Below are 16,304 nucleotides of genomic sequence, written 5' to 3'. Positions count from 1 at the left end.
CCCCCTGGTTTGGTGCTGGCTAGTTTTGAGAGTGCATCAGCGCGAGCATTCTGTTCCCAAGATATGTGCGGACCTCATATTTCCCGAGTTGTCCGAGCTGTTCCCTGGTTTTGTCCAAGTACTTTTTCATGGTGGGATCCTTGGCTTGGTAGCTCCCTGCTATTTGTGAAGTGACTACTTGTGAGTCGCTGAAGATGATAAGCTTTTGAGCTCCAATCTCCTTAGCCAGCTTCAAACCAGCTAGTAGTGCCTCATATTCGGCTTGGTTGTTTGAGGCAGGGATCCCGAATTTGAGGAAAAGTTCGATTTGGGTTCCCTGGTCACTTTCTATTATCACGTCTGCGCCACTTTCAGTTTTGTTTGAAGAACCGTCCACGTAGAGATTCCACTCAGTAGGGATTTTCGGAGTGTCCGTAAAATCTGCAATGAAGTCAGCCAAATACTGTGATTTGATGGCTATCCGAGCTTCATATTGGAGGTCGAATTCGGATAACTCGACTGCCCATTGCAAGATTCTTCCTGCCAAATCTGTTTTCTGTAAAATGCCTTTTATGGGGTGGTTAGTCCGAACCCTGATGATGTGGGCTTAGAAATATGGGCGAAGTCGTCGAGAGGTTAGTATGAGAGCATAAGAAAATTTTTCTATCTTTTGATAGTTCAGTTCGGATCCTTGTAATGCTTTGCTGATGAAGTATATAGTTTGTTGTCCACTGTCGTCTTCTCAGACCAGTGCTGAGGCTATTGCCCGATTTCCCACTGCGAGGTACAATATAAGTGGTTCTCCTTCCTGTGGCCGAGTTAAAATGGGTGGTCGTCCCAGGAACCTTTTGAAATCTTGGAAGGCCTGCTTGCACTCTGTTTTCCATTCAAACCTATTTCCCTTCCTTAGAGTGGCGTAGAAGGGGAGAGATCTTATTGCCGATCCAGCTAAAAATCTGGACAAGGCTGCTAATCTTTCATTGAGTTGTTGTACCTCTTTAACACTGGTTAGACTCTTCATGTCGAGTATAGCCTGGCATTTATCCGAATTTGCTTCAATTCCTCTTTGTGTGAGCATAAAACCCAAGAATTTGCCAGCTTCTACTGCGAAGGTGCATTTTGCAGGGTTAAGTTGCATGCCATGCCATCTTATAGTGTCGAATACTTGGGTGAGGTCGGACAGTAACGACTATTCACTTTGTGTCTTGATTAACATGTCGTCCACATAAACTTCCATGACTTTCCCGATGTGGTCTGTGAAGACTCTATTCATTAATCTTTGATAAGTGGCTCCTACATTTTTGAGTCCGAACAGCACGACGATGTAGCAGTATTTTGCTTTCGGGGTTAAGAATGAGGTTTTTTCTTGATCAGGTGGGTACATCAGGATTTGATTGTATCCTGAATAGGCGTCCATAAACGAGAGGTATTTGTATCCGGAGGAGGCATCCACCAGAGCGTCGATACTTGGGAGTGGATAAGGATCTTTTGGGCAGGCTTTGTTGAGATCAGTGTAGTCGGTGCACATCCGCCACTTCCCGTTTGATTTTTTCACCAAGACGACGTTAGCTAGCCATAGTGGGTACTTGAATTCTCTTATGAATCCTGCCTCCAGTAGAGCTTGTACCTGCTCTTTCACAGCTTGGGATCGTTCTGGTCCAAGCTTTTTACGTCTCTGCTGTACTGGCCGAGATCCTGGGTAAACTACCAACTTGTGGCACATTAACTTGGGGTCTATGCCTGGCATGTCTGCGGCCTTCCATGCAAAGAGGTTGGTATTATTTCTTAAGAACTGTATGAGTGACTCCTTTACGTCTCCTTTTAGAATTGTGCCGATATTGGTTGTTTTGTCTGGGACATCTCCGATCTGGACTTTTTCTATTTCGCCTTCGGGTTGTGGACGAAGTTCTTCCCGCCCTCGAAATCCTCTGAGTTTGATGGTGTGGAATTCTTCTCCTCTGCCTCTAAGGTTTAGAATTTTGTTGTAACAGCGGCGCGCCGTCTTCTGGTCTACTTTTATCGTAGCTATTCCTTCTGCGGTTGGGAACTTCATGCACAGATGTAAAGTCGAGACTATTGCACCGAGCTGATTTAATGTTGTCCGACCTATTAGGGCATTGTAGGATGAACTCACGTTGACCACGATGTAATCTATGTTGAGTGTCCTTGACCGGTTTCCTTTTTCAAAGGTTGTGTGTAGCGAGATGTATCCCAGTAGTTGGATTGGAGTGTCTCCCAGCCCGAATAGACTGTTCGGATATGCTCTGAGTTCTTTTTCTTCCAGACCAATTTTGTCAAAGGCGGTTTTGAATAAGTGTCAGCCGAGCTTCCCTGGTCTACCAGTGTGCGGTGGAGATTAGCGTTGGCCAATATGATAATGATGACCATGGGATCGTCATGTCCCAAGATGATGCCAGCTGCGTCCTCTTTAGTAAAAGTGATAGTGGGGATATCAGGTGCTTCTTCTCCTCCCTCAACATGATATACTTCTTTAAGATGTCTTTTGCGAGATGATTTGGAGATTCCTCCTCCCTCAAATCCTCCGTGTATCATTTGGACGTGTCTCTCTGGGGTACGAGGTTGTCGTTCAGTTCGTCCGACATCTTCATCCCTTCTTCTTTTTCTTGGTTCATCTGCTCTGCTGGCTAAGTACATATCTAGTTTTCCCTCTCTCACCAGTTTTTCTATGACATTTTTCAAGTCGAAGCATTCATTGGTGGAATGTCCATAGATGCGATGGTATTCACAGTATTTAGTCTGATTTCCTCCTCCTTTCTTGCTTTTAAGTGGGCGAGCTGAGGGTATCTTTTCAGTATGGCATACTTCTCGATAGACATCTACAAGAGACACCCGGAGAGGGGTGTAATTGTGATATTTCTTGATCTTTTCTCCATGCTGATCTTCTTTGGACTCTTTGTCCTTATCCCGGGAGGAGTAGGAGAATTCGGACTTTGAGGTCTCTCCTAGTCAAGAGTTTTCCTCCATGTTGATGTATTTCTCTGCTCGTTCTTGTACTTCGTTCAGGGATGTGGGATGTTTTTTCGATATTGAGTGACTAAAAGGTCCCTCTCGTAAGCCATTGATGAGACCCATAATGGCTGCTTCTGTTGGCAGACTTTGTATGTCCAAACATGCTTTGTTGAATCTTTCCATGTAGCTGCGGAGACTTTTCCGATCTCCTTGCTTGATCCCTAATAGACTTAGGGCATGCTTAGTTTTGTCTTTCTAGATGGAGAATCTGGCTAGAAACTTCTTGGCTAAGTCGTCAAAGCTTGAGATAGACCTAGGGGGCAGATTGTCGAACCATTTAATTGTTGTCTTTGTCAAGGTAGTCGGGAAGGCTTTGCAGCAGATTGCATCTGAGGCGTCAGTGAGGTACATTCTGCTTCTGAAATTACTGAGATGATGACTGGATCTGCTGTGCCATCGTATAGAGTCATGTCGGGAGGTTTGAAGTCCTTTGGGATTTTGGTTTTCATGATCTCTTTGGTGAATGGGTCTTGGTCCTTACGGGAGCTATCTTCGTGGTTGGATCGAGTAGTTTTGGCCTTGAGATCAGCTTCGAGCTTTAGGAGCTTGTCCTCTAACTTGCGGCGTCGCCTAGCTTCCCTTCGTAGGCCTCTCTCGGATTCCTGTTGATACTCGACCTCTTTTTCGAGTTATTTTAGGTGATCCTGAGGTGCCTCCATGGCTCCCGTGTTTGGTGAATTCTTGTCTTTGTTAGGTTGAGAAGTATCATCTATTGTGACCTCTGCGTTCTTATGTGGCGTTCTGTTCTCCAAATCAGAATTGTGGTCGTTGTCAAGGTTGTCTGCCATGAGGTTGGGATGACTTCCAGGTTCCCCGGCAACGGCGCCATTGTTCCGAGGGTTACCTAAAACTGTAGGTCAATCTCGGACGAGATCTTCTGTGCTAATCGGTGCTGACGTGTTCGACTTGTAAGTGGTGGCCGGAGCTATCGCGTCTGACTTGTTGGACTGGTGGTGATGCTGATCTTTCATCACCGGAGGGTAGTGGTACCTACAAGGGACTTCGATGCTTAAGTTAGCAAGGGTATTAAGCAGGTTTTTAGTAGAATCAGAGTATGAGTTATACCTGGGTACTCCAGTGTATTTATAATGGTGAGGGGTGACCTTCTTGGAGATAAGATAGTTATCTTATCTTATCTTATTTTTGAGTGAAGTCATCTTTATCTTCAAGGGAACCGCCCTTATCTCTATAGGCTTGGGCTGCCTTTGGATTTGGGTCGTGTTCCTCTGTTTGGGCCCTTTTTTGGGCTTCTCCATGAAGGTTTGGCCGAACTCTTTGAGAAGAGGTCGGGTAGCCCTGACCTGAAGAGGTCGGTCGACTTGTTGTTAGTCAGCCCGGGTCGTCCAGCTCGACCCAGGGTATGAACAGGCACCATGCTCATAATATTTTTTAACAAATTCTTCTAATCAGGCCAAATTATGTTAAATTCAATCTAAATCAAATAAACATCCAAATTAGAATGAACTAAACTTCGTATAATTACTTGGAACTTTTGACCTTAAATTCCTAACTCACACAGAGGCCTTCTTCAAGCACCCAAAAAATATATCTAAAAAACTTGCTTCAACAGTAAATGAATGCCAATGCCACATAATTAAACGACAAATAGCAACAACAACAATAAATTAGTTACATTAATATAAACACTCACACTGTTATGATTTAGTCCATCAAAATCACAACTATGAATAGCTACCAAAAATGTTATATATATATATAATGATGATTGTAAAGCACAACCAGCATCATAGTGCTTGAAAGGCAATAACATGAATTGCATTGTTATGAGAATATATTAAACAATACATCAAAAAAGATTTCTACTAATTAGAAATCCTACTGAAACAGTTGCCAAAAGGGATCCAGTTCCATTCACATATCTGTAATAACTTTTGTAAAATGGCAACAATGCTTTGAATCAGGATAGACAACATCTAGGCTCTTTTAAGAAAACAATTCATTATTAGTTGCTAAGTGGCCTTTTCTTTTTGAAACCTACTTAAAAAACAGAGAATGAACATCCAAATTAGTGCTTCATAAAATTTCATAAAATTCTAAAAAAAGGGGAGAAATTATGACCTTTTGGAATGCGGCAGTGATTGACGAATATCCAATTGTGGTGCAGAATTTTTCAATCCACAAACAAACCGGCAAGTGCACCAGGTTGTACCAAGTAATACCTCAGGTGAGTGAGGATCGATCACACGAGGATTGATGGACTGAGCAACAATGGTCAAATGAATCACTTAGTCAGACAAGCAGAAAGTTATGTTTTGAGGGTTGTAAAATGCATTAAATAATAAATTCAGAGAATTGGAAAGCAAACAATAAAAGTGTTGTGAAATATACGAGAGAAAATAGTTAAGGCTTCAGAGTTGTTTATTCATCCGGATTAAGTTTTCTTACCGACTATTTTAATCATGCAAGATTTATTTCATGGTAAACTGTAATTGACTAAATCCTAATGTCTTAGTGATTTAGTCTCCTCTAACCCAAATCAACTGCCAATGTCTTGGTCACTTAATGTAGGTTAGAGGGTTAAAAGCAATTCTAGTTTATGGCCATAGAATCCCTAATTACCCAAAGCTAAGAGGATTATATATCACGTATCCTGATTAGTTCAAGTAATTACCAATTTTGGATGAATTTGCTTTCATCAAACTGTTGTTCAAGCGAGATAACTCTTTCAAGAATCACAAGAACACATATAGAATAAGGGTTATACTGTTGTTCTACCCAAATTCATAAGATGAAGAACGAAAGCAATCCTTGAAACTAAACCAATACATTAATTAAAGTAGAAGAATAATAATCTCAATCTTTAGATATAAACAGAGCTCCTAACCTTAACCAATGAGGTTTAGTGGCTCATGACTTATAGAGAAAACAAGGGTTCTGAAAAGTGAAATGTGCGGAAGTGACAAGATGAGAAGAGATCCCCCTAAAGGGTGAATCTTTTCCCTTTTATATCTAATCTAATTTGATTTGAAACTAAAATAAAATAATAAATTCTAAAACTAAAATATTTTGTTTGTAAATAAAAATTACAAAAATAAAAGATAAGATAGTAATTAAAAGCTAAACCCACTAAAGATGCTCCTTTGATGGGATTTGAATTCGGATTGCCTGGCACTAAACGCCGGCTTGGTGTTTAGCACCCAAAGGGGATAGAAGCGTGCTGAGTTGCTGGCGCTAAACGCCAGCTTTAGCGCCAGCTTGGCGTTTAGCGCCCAAAAGGTAGCTCCAATTCTTCTCTCTCTTGCACAAAACTTTGCCAACTCGCCCGAATTTCACTTGAAATAATAAAAACACCAAAACAACTCAAAGTAGCATCCAAAGAGGATTTTAAAACCAAATATAATTAAACTTACTAAATTCTAACTAAATTTAACTAGAAAATAAGCGGGTACCAGATGCTCATGCATAACAACACCAAACTTGAACTGTTGTTTGTCCTCAAGCAACTAAAAACAACGTAGGACTGAGAAGTATAAATTACCCAAGACTTGAGTATTCATTTAAGGTCTTGCCTAATTACTGAGTGGGGTTGATGACATTGTGTTCTGAATAGGTTTGGCATCTCACTATCCTTTGGAGCTTAGAAATATTGATGTCCCTCAGAACTAGAACTCAGATGGTATTATGGATTCTCTTCCTACTTAAGCTCCGATTGATCCTTGAATACAACTTTTTTTTCTTTGGTGCTTTACACCTTGAGCCTAGCCATGACTCTTAGTGTTTTATCCTCAAGCTTAACTTGGCACAGAAAACACCACAAGCACTTAACTAGGGATTGGTTTCTAATTTTTCTTTTAATTTCTCCCAGTCAGTGGTACTGGTGCACGAAATTGTGATCTCAGGCAACGGCGCTAGAAACTCTGTACGCACGTCTTAATAAATCATTTTTCATTCACAACTTCGATACAACTAACCAGCAAGTGCACTGGGTCGTCCAAGTAATAAACCTTACGTGAGTAAGGGTCGATCCCATGGAGATTGTTGGTATGAAGCAAGCTATGGTCACCTTGTAGATCTCAGTCAGGCGAATATGAAATAGTTATGGAGTTTTCGAAAATAAATAATAAAATAAGGATAGAAATACTTATGTATATCACTGGTGAGAATTTCAAATAAAGGTATAGAGATGCATTCGTTCCTCTGAACCTCTGCTTTCCCGCTGTCTTCATCCAATCAATCCTACTCCTTTCCCTGGCTGGCTTTATGTAAGGACATCACCATTGTCAATGGCTACTTTTGATCCTCTCTGGAAAATGGTCCGATGTGCTGTCACTACATGGCTAATCGTCTGGAGGCATCACCGTGGTCAATGGCTGCATCCTATCCTCTTGTGAAAATGGTCCAAATGCTCTGTCACAGCACGGCTAATCATCTGAGGTTCTCGATCATACTGGAATAGGATTCACCCTCCTTTTGCGTCTGTCACTACGCCCAGCACTCGCGAGTTTGAAGTTCATCACAGTCATTCAATCCCAGAGTCCTACTCGGAATACCACAGACAAGGTTTAGACTTTCCGGACTCTCATGAATGCCGCCATCAATCTAGCTTATACCACGAAGATTCTGATTAAGAGATCCAAGAGATACTCATTCAATCTAAGGTAGAACGGAAGTGGTTGTCAGGCACGCATTCATAGGGAATGATGATGATTGTCACATTCATCATATTCAGGTTGAAGTGCGAATGAATATCTTAGAAGCGGAATAAGTTAAATTGAATAGAAAAACAATAGTACTTTGCATTAATTCATGAGGAACAGCAGAGCTCCACACCTTAATCTATGGAGTGTAGAAACTCTACCGTTGAAAATACATAAGTGAATATAGGGTAAGCATGGCCGAATGGCCAGCCTCCCATGGAGGTCTAAGATAGCATAAAACTGATCAAAGATGTCTAATACAATAGTAAAAAGTCCTATTTATACTAAACTAGTTACTAGGGTTTACAGAAGTAAGTAATTGATGCATAAATCCACTTCCGGGGCCCACTTGGTGTGTTCTTGAGCTGAGCTTGAATGTTACACGTGCAGAGGTCATTCTTGGAGTTGAACGCCAGGTTGTAACGTATTTCTGGCGTTCAACTCTAGTTTGTGATGTGTTTCTGGCGTTTAACTCCAGACAGCAGCGTAGAACTGGCGTTCAACGCCCTTTTACGTCGTCTAAACTCAGTCAAAGTATGGACTATTATACATTGTTAGAAAGCCCTGGATGTCTACTTTCCAACGCAATTGGAAGCTCCAGAAAATCCACTTTGAGTGCAGGGAGGTCAGAATCCAACAGCATCAGCAGTCATTCTTCAACCTCTGAATCTGATTTTTGCTCAAGTCCCTCAATTTCAGCTAGAAAATACCTAAAATCACAGAAAAACACACAAACTCATAGTAAAGTCCAGAAATGTGAATTTAACATAAAAAATAATAAAACATCCCTAAAAGTAACTAGATTCTACTAAAAACATACTAAAAATAATGCCAAAAAGCGTATAAATTATCCGCTCATCACAACACCAAACTTAAATTGTTGCTTGTCCCCAAGCAACTGAAAATCAAATAGGATAAAAAGAAGAGAATATACTATAAATTCCAAACTATCAATGAAACATAGCTCCAATCAGATGAGCGGGACTTGTAGCTTTTTGCCTCTTGAATAGTTTTGGCATCTCACTTTATCCATTGAGGTTCAGAATGATTGGCATCTATAGGAACTCAGAGTTCATATAGTGTTATTGATTCTCCTAGTTCAGTATGAAGATTCTTGAACACAGCTACTTTATGAGTCTTGGCCGTGCCCGCCCCTAAGCACTTTGTTTTCCAGTATTACCACCGGATACATAAATGCCACAGACACATAATTGGGTGAACCTTTTTAGATTGTGACTCAGCTTTGCTAAAGTCCCCAATTAGAGGTGTCCAGGGTTCTTAAGCACACTCTTCTTTTGCTTTGGACCTTGACTTTAACCGCTCAGTCTCAAGTTTTCACTTGACACCTTCACGCCACAAGCACATGGTTAGGGACAGCTTGGTTTAGCCGCTTAGGCCAGGATTTTATTCCTTTAGGCCCTCCTATCCACTGATGCTCAAAGCCTTGGGATCCTTTTTATTTGCCCTTGCCTTTTGGTTTTAAGGGTTATTGGCTTTTTGCTATTGCCTTTTGGTTTTAAGAGCTTTTGGCTTTTTCTGCTTGCTTTTTCTCTCTATTTTTTTTCGCTATTTTTTTTCTGCAAGCTTTGTTCTTTGCTGCTTTTTCTTGCTTCAAGAATCATTTTTATGATTTTTCAGATTATCTAATAACATGTCTCCTTGTCATCATTCTTTCAAGAGCCAACATATTTAACATTCATAAACAACAACTTCAAAAGACATATGCACTGTTCAAGCATTCATTCAGAAAACAAGAAGCATTGTCACCACATCAACATAATTAAACTAAGTTCAAGGATAAATTTGAAACTTATGTACTTCTTGTTCTTTTGAATTAAAACATTTTTCATTTAAGAGAGGTGATGGATTCATAGGACATTCATAACTTTAAGACATAGTTACTAACTACTAATGATCATGTAATAAGACACAAACATAGATAAGCACTTAACATAGAAAACGAGAAAACAGAGAAAGTAAGAACAAGGAATGAGTCCACCTTAGTGATGGTGGCGTTTCCTTCTTGAGGAACCAATGATGTCCTTGAGCTCTTCTATGTCTCTTCCTTGTCTTTGTTGCTCCTCCCTCATTACTTTTTGATCTTCTCTTATTTCATGAAGGATGATGGAGTGCTCTTGATGTTTCACCCTTAATTGTCCCATGTTGGAACTTAATTCTCCTAGGGAGGTGTTGATTTGCTCCCAATAATTTTGTGGAGGAAAATGCAATTGAGGCATCTCCGGGATCTCATGGTGATGAGCTTCATGCGTCTCTTGAGATCCATGAATGGGCTCTCTTGCTTGCTCCATCCTTTTCTTAGTGATGGGCTTCTCTTCCTCAATGGGAATGTCTCCTTCTATGAAAGCTCCAGCTGTGTAACATAGATGGCAAATAAGATGAGGAAAAGCTAGCCTTGCCCCAGGAGAGGGCTTTTTGGCTATTTTGTAGAGTTCAAGGGAGATGACTTCATGAACTTCTACTTCCTCTCCAATCATGATGCTATGGATCATGATGGCCCGATCCACAGTAACTTCAGATCGGTTGCTAGTGGGGATGATGGAGCGTTGGATGAACTCCAACCATCCTCTAGCTACAGGCTTGAGGTCCAGTCTTCTTAGTTGAATCGGCTTGTCTTTGGAGTCAATCTTCCATTGAGCTCCTTCCACACATACGTCCATGAGGACTTGGTCCAACCTTTGATTAAAGTTGACCCTTCTAGTGTAGGGGCGTGCATCTCCTTGCATCATAGGCAAGTTAAACGCCAACCTCACATTTTCCGGACTAAAATCTAAGTATTTCCCCTGAACCATTGTAATATAATTCTTTGGATTCGGGTTCTTACTTTGATCATGGTTCCTAGTGATCCATGCATTGGCATAGAACTATTGAACCATTAGGATGCCGACTTGTTGGATGGGGTTTGTTAGAACTTCCCAAACTCTTCTTTGGATTTCATGTCAGATCTCCGGATACTCATTTCTCTTGAGCTTGAAAGGGACCTCGGGGATCACCTTCTTATTGGCCACAACATCATAGAAGTGGTCTTGATGAGCTTTGGAGATGAATCTTTCCATCTCCCATGACTCGGAGGTGGAAGCTTTTGTCTTCCCTTTCCCTTTTCTAGAGGATTCTCCGGTCTTGGGTGCCATCAATGGTAATGGAAAAATAAAAAGCTTATGCTTTTACCACACCAAACTTAGAATTTTTCTCGCCCTCGAGCAAGAGAAGAAAGAATATGTGAAGAAGAAGAAGAAAATATGGAGGAGAGGGGGGAGAGGTGTATTCGGCCAAGAAGAGAAGAGAGGGTTGTGTTGTGTGAAAATGAGGGAGAATGGAGGGCTATATATAGGGAAGGGAGGGGGGTTAAGGTTCGGCCATATAGGGTGGGTTTGGGTGGGAAAGTGAGTTTGAATTTTGAAGGTAGGTGGAGTTTATGAGGTAGGTTTATGGGGAAGAGTGGATGGATGTGAGTGGTGAAGTGGTGATAGGGAAGAGAGATTGAGGTGATTGGTGAAGAGTTTTGGGGAAGAGTGTTTATTGGGAAGAGAGGATGATTGAGAAGAGAGAAGTGAGTGGAGGTAGGTGGGGATCCTGTGGGGTCCACAGATCCTGAGGTGATCCTATGGGGTCCACAGATCCTGAGGTGTTCAAGTATTTACAACCTTGCACCAAATTAGGCATGCAAAATGCCTTTGCACACAACGCTGGGCGTTCAGCGCCAGATTGGTGCTTGTTCTGGGCGTTGAACGCCCATTTGTTGCCCATTTCTAGCGTTGAACGCCAGAACCATGCTTGTTCTGGGCGTTCAGCGCCAGCTCTTCTCCAGGGTGCAATTCTGGCGTTCAAACGCCCAGATGCTGCCCATTTTGGGCGTTCAGCGCCAGAACCATGCTCTGTTCTGGCGTTGAACGCCAGTAAGGTCTTCCTCTAGGGTGTGATTTTTCTTCTGCTATTTTTGATTCCGTTTTCAATTTTTATATTTATTTTGTGACTCCACATGATCATGTACCTATTTAGACATATAACTAATAAAAATATAGTTAAATAAAAATTGGGTTGCCTCCCAACAAGCGCTTCTTTAATGTCAATAGCTTGACAGTGGGCTCTCATGGAGCCTCACAGATGTTCAGAGCATTGTTGAGACTCCCCAACACCAAACTTAGAGTTTGGATATGGGAGTTCAACACCAAACTTAGAGTTTGGTTGTGGCCTCCCAACACCAAACTTAGAGTTTGACTGTGGGGGCTCTGGTTGACTCTGCAATGAGAGAAGCTTACTATGCTTCCTCTCCATGGGTACAGAGAGAGATCCTTGAGTTTTAAACACAAGGTTGTCCTCATTTAATTGAAGGATCAATTCTCCTCTGTCCACATCAATCACAGCTCTTGCTGTGGCTAGGAAGGGTCTTCCAAGGATGATGAATTCATCCTCATCCTTCCTAGTATCTAGGACTGTGAAATCAGCAGGGATGTAAAGGCCTTCAACCTTTACTAACACGTCCTCTACTTGTCCATAAGCCTGTTTTCTTGAATTGTCTGCCATCTCTAATGAGATTTTAGCAGCTTGCACCCCATAGATTCCCAGTTTCTCTATTACAGAGAGGGGCATGAGGTTTATCCCTGACCCAAGGTCACATAGAGCCTTCTCAAAGGTCATGGTGCCTATGGTACAAGGTATTAAGAACTTTCCAGGATCCTATTTCTTCTGAGGCAATGTCAGTTGATCCAGATCACTCAGTTCATTGGTGAACAAGGGATGTTCATCTTCCCAAGTCTCAATGCCAAATAATTTGGCATTCAGCTTCATGATTGCACCAAGGTACTTGGTAACTTGCTCTTTAGTAACATCCTCATTCTCTTCAGAAGAGGAATACTCATCAGAGCTCATGAATGGCATAAGGAGGGTTAATGGAATCTCTATGGTCTCTAGATGAGCCTCAAATTCTTTTGGTTCCTCAGAGAAAAACTCCTTATTGATCACTGGACATCCCAAGAGGTCTTCCTCACTGGGATTCACGTCCTCAACCTCCCTTACAGGTTCGGCCATGGTGATTAATTCAATGGCCTTGCACTCTCCTTTTGGATTTTCTTCTGTATTGCTTGGGAGAGTACTAGGGGGATTTCAGTGATCCTTTTACTCAGCTAGCCCACTTGTGCCTCCAAATTTCTGATGGATGACCTTGTTTCATTCATGAAACTCACAGTGGCCTTAGATAGATCAGAGACTAAGTTTGCTAAATTAGAAGTATTTTGTTCAGAGTTCTCTGTCTGTTACTGAGTGGATGATGGAAAAGGTTTACTGTTGTTAAACCTGTTTCTTCCACCATTATTAAAGCCTTGTTGAGGCTTTTGATCCTTCCATGAGAAATTTGGATGATTTCTCCATGATGAGTTATAGGTGTTTCCATAAGGTTCACCCATATAATTTACCCCTGCTATTGCAGGGTTCTCATGATCATATGCTTCTTCTTCTGAAGATGCCTCTTGAGTACTGTTGGATGCAGCTTGCATTCCATTCAGACTCTGAGAAATCATATTGACTTGCTGAGTCAATATTTTATTCTGAGCCAATATGGCATTCAGAGTATCAATTTCAAGAACTCCCTTCTTCATAGGCGTCCCATTATTCACAGGATTCCTCTCAGAAGTGTACATGAACTGGTTATTAGCAACCATGTCAATAAGTTTTTGAGCTTCTGCAGGCATTTTCTTTAGGTGGATGGATCCACCTGCAGAAGTATCCAATGACATTTTAGCTAATTCAGACAGACCATCATAGAATATATCCAGGATGGTCCATTCTGAAAGCATGTCAGAAGGACACTTTTTGGTCAGTTGCTTGTATCTCTCCCAAGCTTCATAGAGGGATTCACATTCTTTCTGTCTGAAGGTTTAAACATCCACTCTAAGCTTGCTCAGCTTTTGAGGAGGAAAGAACTTGGCTAAGAAAGCCGTGACCAGCTTGTCCCAAGAGTTCAGGCTATCTCTGGGTTGAGAGTCCAACCACACTCTAGCTCTGTCTCTTACAGCAAAAGGGAAAAGCATGAGCCTGTAGACTTCAGGATCTACTCCATTAGTCTTAACAATATCACATATCTGCAAGAATTCAGTTAAGAACTGAAAAGGATCTTCAGATGGAAGTCCATGAAACTTGCAATTCTGCTGCATCAGAGAAATTAGCTGAGGTTTCAGCTCAAAGTTGTTTGCTCCAATGGCAGGAATGGAGATGCTTCGTCCATGTAAATTGGAATTTGGTGCAGTAAAGTCACCAAGCATTCTCCTTGCATTATTGTTGTTGGGTTCGGCTGCCATCTCCTTTACTTGTTCGAAATTTTCAATAAGGTTGTCTCTGGATTTTTGTAATTTAGCTTCTCTTAGTTTCCTCTTCAGAGTCCTTTCAGGTTCTGGATCAGCTTCAACAAGAATGCCTTTTTCCTTGTTCCTGCTCATAAGAAAGGGAAGAGAACAAGAAAAGAAGAGGAATCCTCTATGTTACAGTAAAGAGGTTCCTTATTGTTAGTAGAAGAAGAAAAGGAATAGGGGTGAAGAAGAATGAAGAATCCAAACACAAGGGTAAGGATAGGAGCAGTGATTTGAGATGAGGAGATGTTAGTAGATGAATAAATAATTAGAAGGAGATGAGAGAGGAAGGAGAATTTTCGAAAATAATTTTTGAAAAAGGGTTAGTGATTTTCGAAAATAGTTTTTGAAAAAGGTTAGTAATTTTTGAAAATTAAAATAAAAAATTAAAAAGAATTTTTGAAAAAAGAGAGAGATATTTTTGAAAATTAGAGAGAGAGAGTTAGTTAGGTAGTTTTGAAAAAGATAAGAAACAAACAAAAAGTTGGTTAGTTAGTTGAAACAAATTTGAAAAGATAAGGAGTTAGGAAGTTAGAAAAGATATTTTGAAATCAAATTTTTGAAAAAGATAAGATAAGAAGATATTTTTGAAAAGATATGATTGAAATTAGTTTTTGAAAAAGATTTGATTTTTAAAATCACAATTAATAACTTAATTCACAAGAAATCACAAGATATGATTCTAGAACTTAAAGTTTGAATCTTCCTTAACAAGTAAGTAACAAACTTGAAATTTTTTAATCAAAACATTAATTGATGATGTTATTTTCGAAAATTTTGTGATATAGGTAAGAAAAAGATTTTTGAAAAAGATTTTTTTAAAATTTTTGAAAATAACTAAGAAAAATGAAAAAAGATTTGATTTTTGAAAAAGATTTTGAAAAAGATAGGATTTTCAAATTGAAAATTTGATTTGACTCATAAGAAACAACTAGATTTTAAAAATTTTGAAAAAGTCAATTCAAATTTTTGAATTTGATGAGAAGAAAAAGGGAAAGATATTTTTTTTTTATTTTTGAATTTTTGATGATGAGAGGGAAAAAATTAAAACATCATTTTCATGTTTTTCTCTTTTCTTTTTGGATCAAAACAAGGAATGCATGCAAGAACACTATGAATGTCAAGATGAACACCAAGAACACTTTGAAGATCATGATGAACATCAAGAACTTATTTTTGAAAAATTTTTAATGCAAAGAAAACATGCAAGACACCAAACTTAGAAATCTTTCATGTTTAGACACTATGAATGCAAAAATGCATATGAAAAACAAGAAAAGACACAAAACAAGAAAACATCAAGATCAAACAAGAAGACTTACCAAGAACAACTTGAAGATCATGAAGAACACTATGAATGCATGATTTTTTGAAAAATGCAGGATGAACATGCAATTGACACCAAACTTACAATTTGACTCAAGACTCAAACAAGAAACACAAAAATATTTTTGATTTTTATGATTTTCTAATTTTTTTTTGTATTTTTCGAAAATTATTTGAAAAAGAAAAAAAATAAGGATTCCAGAATTTTTAATATGAATTCCAGGAATCTTGTATTCTTATTCTAAAGCTCCAATCTGAGGGTTAGGCATGGCTTAATAGCCAGCCAAGCTTTAGCATGCCATTACATGCATTGAAGTGATTAGTTGAAGACCAGTCCCAAAGCAGTTTGGGTATGGCTTTACAGCCAGATAGGATTCAACATGTTTCATGAAACACTAGAATTCATTCTTAAAAATTCTGAAGAAAAATATATTTTTGAAAACATTTTTTTTTCGAAAAAAAGGAGAAGTTTATGAAAAATTTTGAAAAGAAAACAAAAAGAAAATTACCTAATCTGAGCAACAAGATGAACCGTCAGTTGTCCAAACTCGAACAATCCCCGGCAACGGCGCCAAAAACTTGGTGCACGAAATTGTGATCTCAGGCAACGGCGCTAGAAACTCTGTACGCACGTCTTAATAAATCGTTTTTCATTCACAACTTCGATACAACTAACCAGCAAGTGCACTGGATCGTCCAAGTAATAAACCTTATGTGAGTAAGGGTCGATCCCATGGAGATTGTTGGTATGAAGCAAGCTATGGTCACCTTGTAGATCTCAGTCAGGCGAATATGAAATAGTTATGGAGTTTTCGAAAATAAATAATAAAATAAGGATAGAAATACTTATGTATATCACTGGTGAGAATTTCAGATAAAGGTATAGAGATGCATTCGTTCCTCTGAACCTCTGCTTTCCCGCTGTCTTCATCCAATCAATCCTACTCCTTTC

The 16,304-nt window shown here is 39.8% G+C and overlaps 1 non-coding gene across 1 annotated transcript; it reads left to right on the top strand.

Moving 5' to 3' along the window:
• The first annotated feature begins 13,471 nt into the window (after nucleotides 1-13,471).
• LOC148546465 (small nucleolar RNA R71) lies at nucleotides 13,472-13,579 on the top strand. The gene has a single exon (XR_015900526.1). It is a non-coding gene; the product is annotated as a small nucleolar RNA R71 (small nucleolar RNA).
• The last annotated feature ends 2,725 nt before the right edge of the window (nucleotides 13,580-16,304 follow it).

The sequence above is a fragment of the Arachis ipaensis genome, chromosome B9, assembly GCF_059453495.1.
Source record: "Arachis ipaensis isolate K30076 ecotype BB chromosome B9, ASM5945349v1, whole genome shotgun sequence".
Classification (NCBI taxonomy): domain Eukaryota; kingdom Viridiplantae; phylum Streptophyta; class Magnoliopsida; order Fabales; family Fabaceae; genus Arachis; species Arachis ipaensis.
Note: the sequence above shows the minus strand (reverse complement) of the source record. Positions and strands in the feature narration are given on the sequence as shown.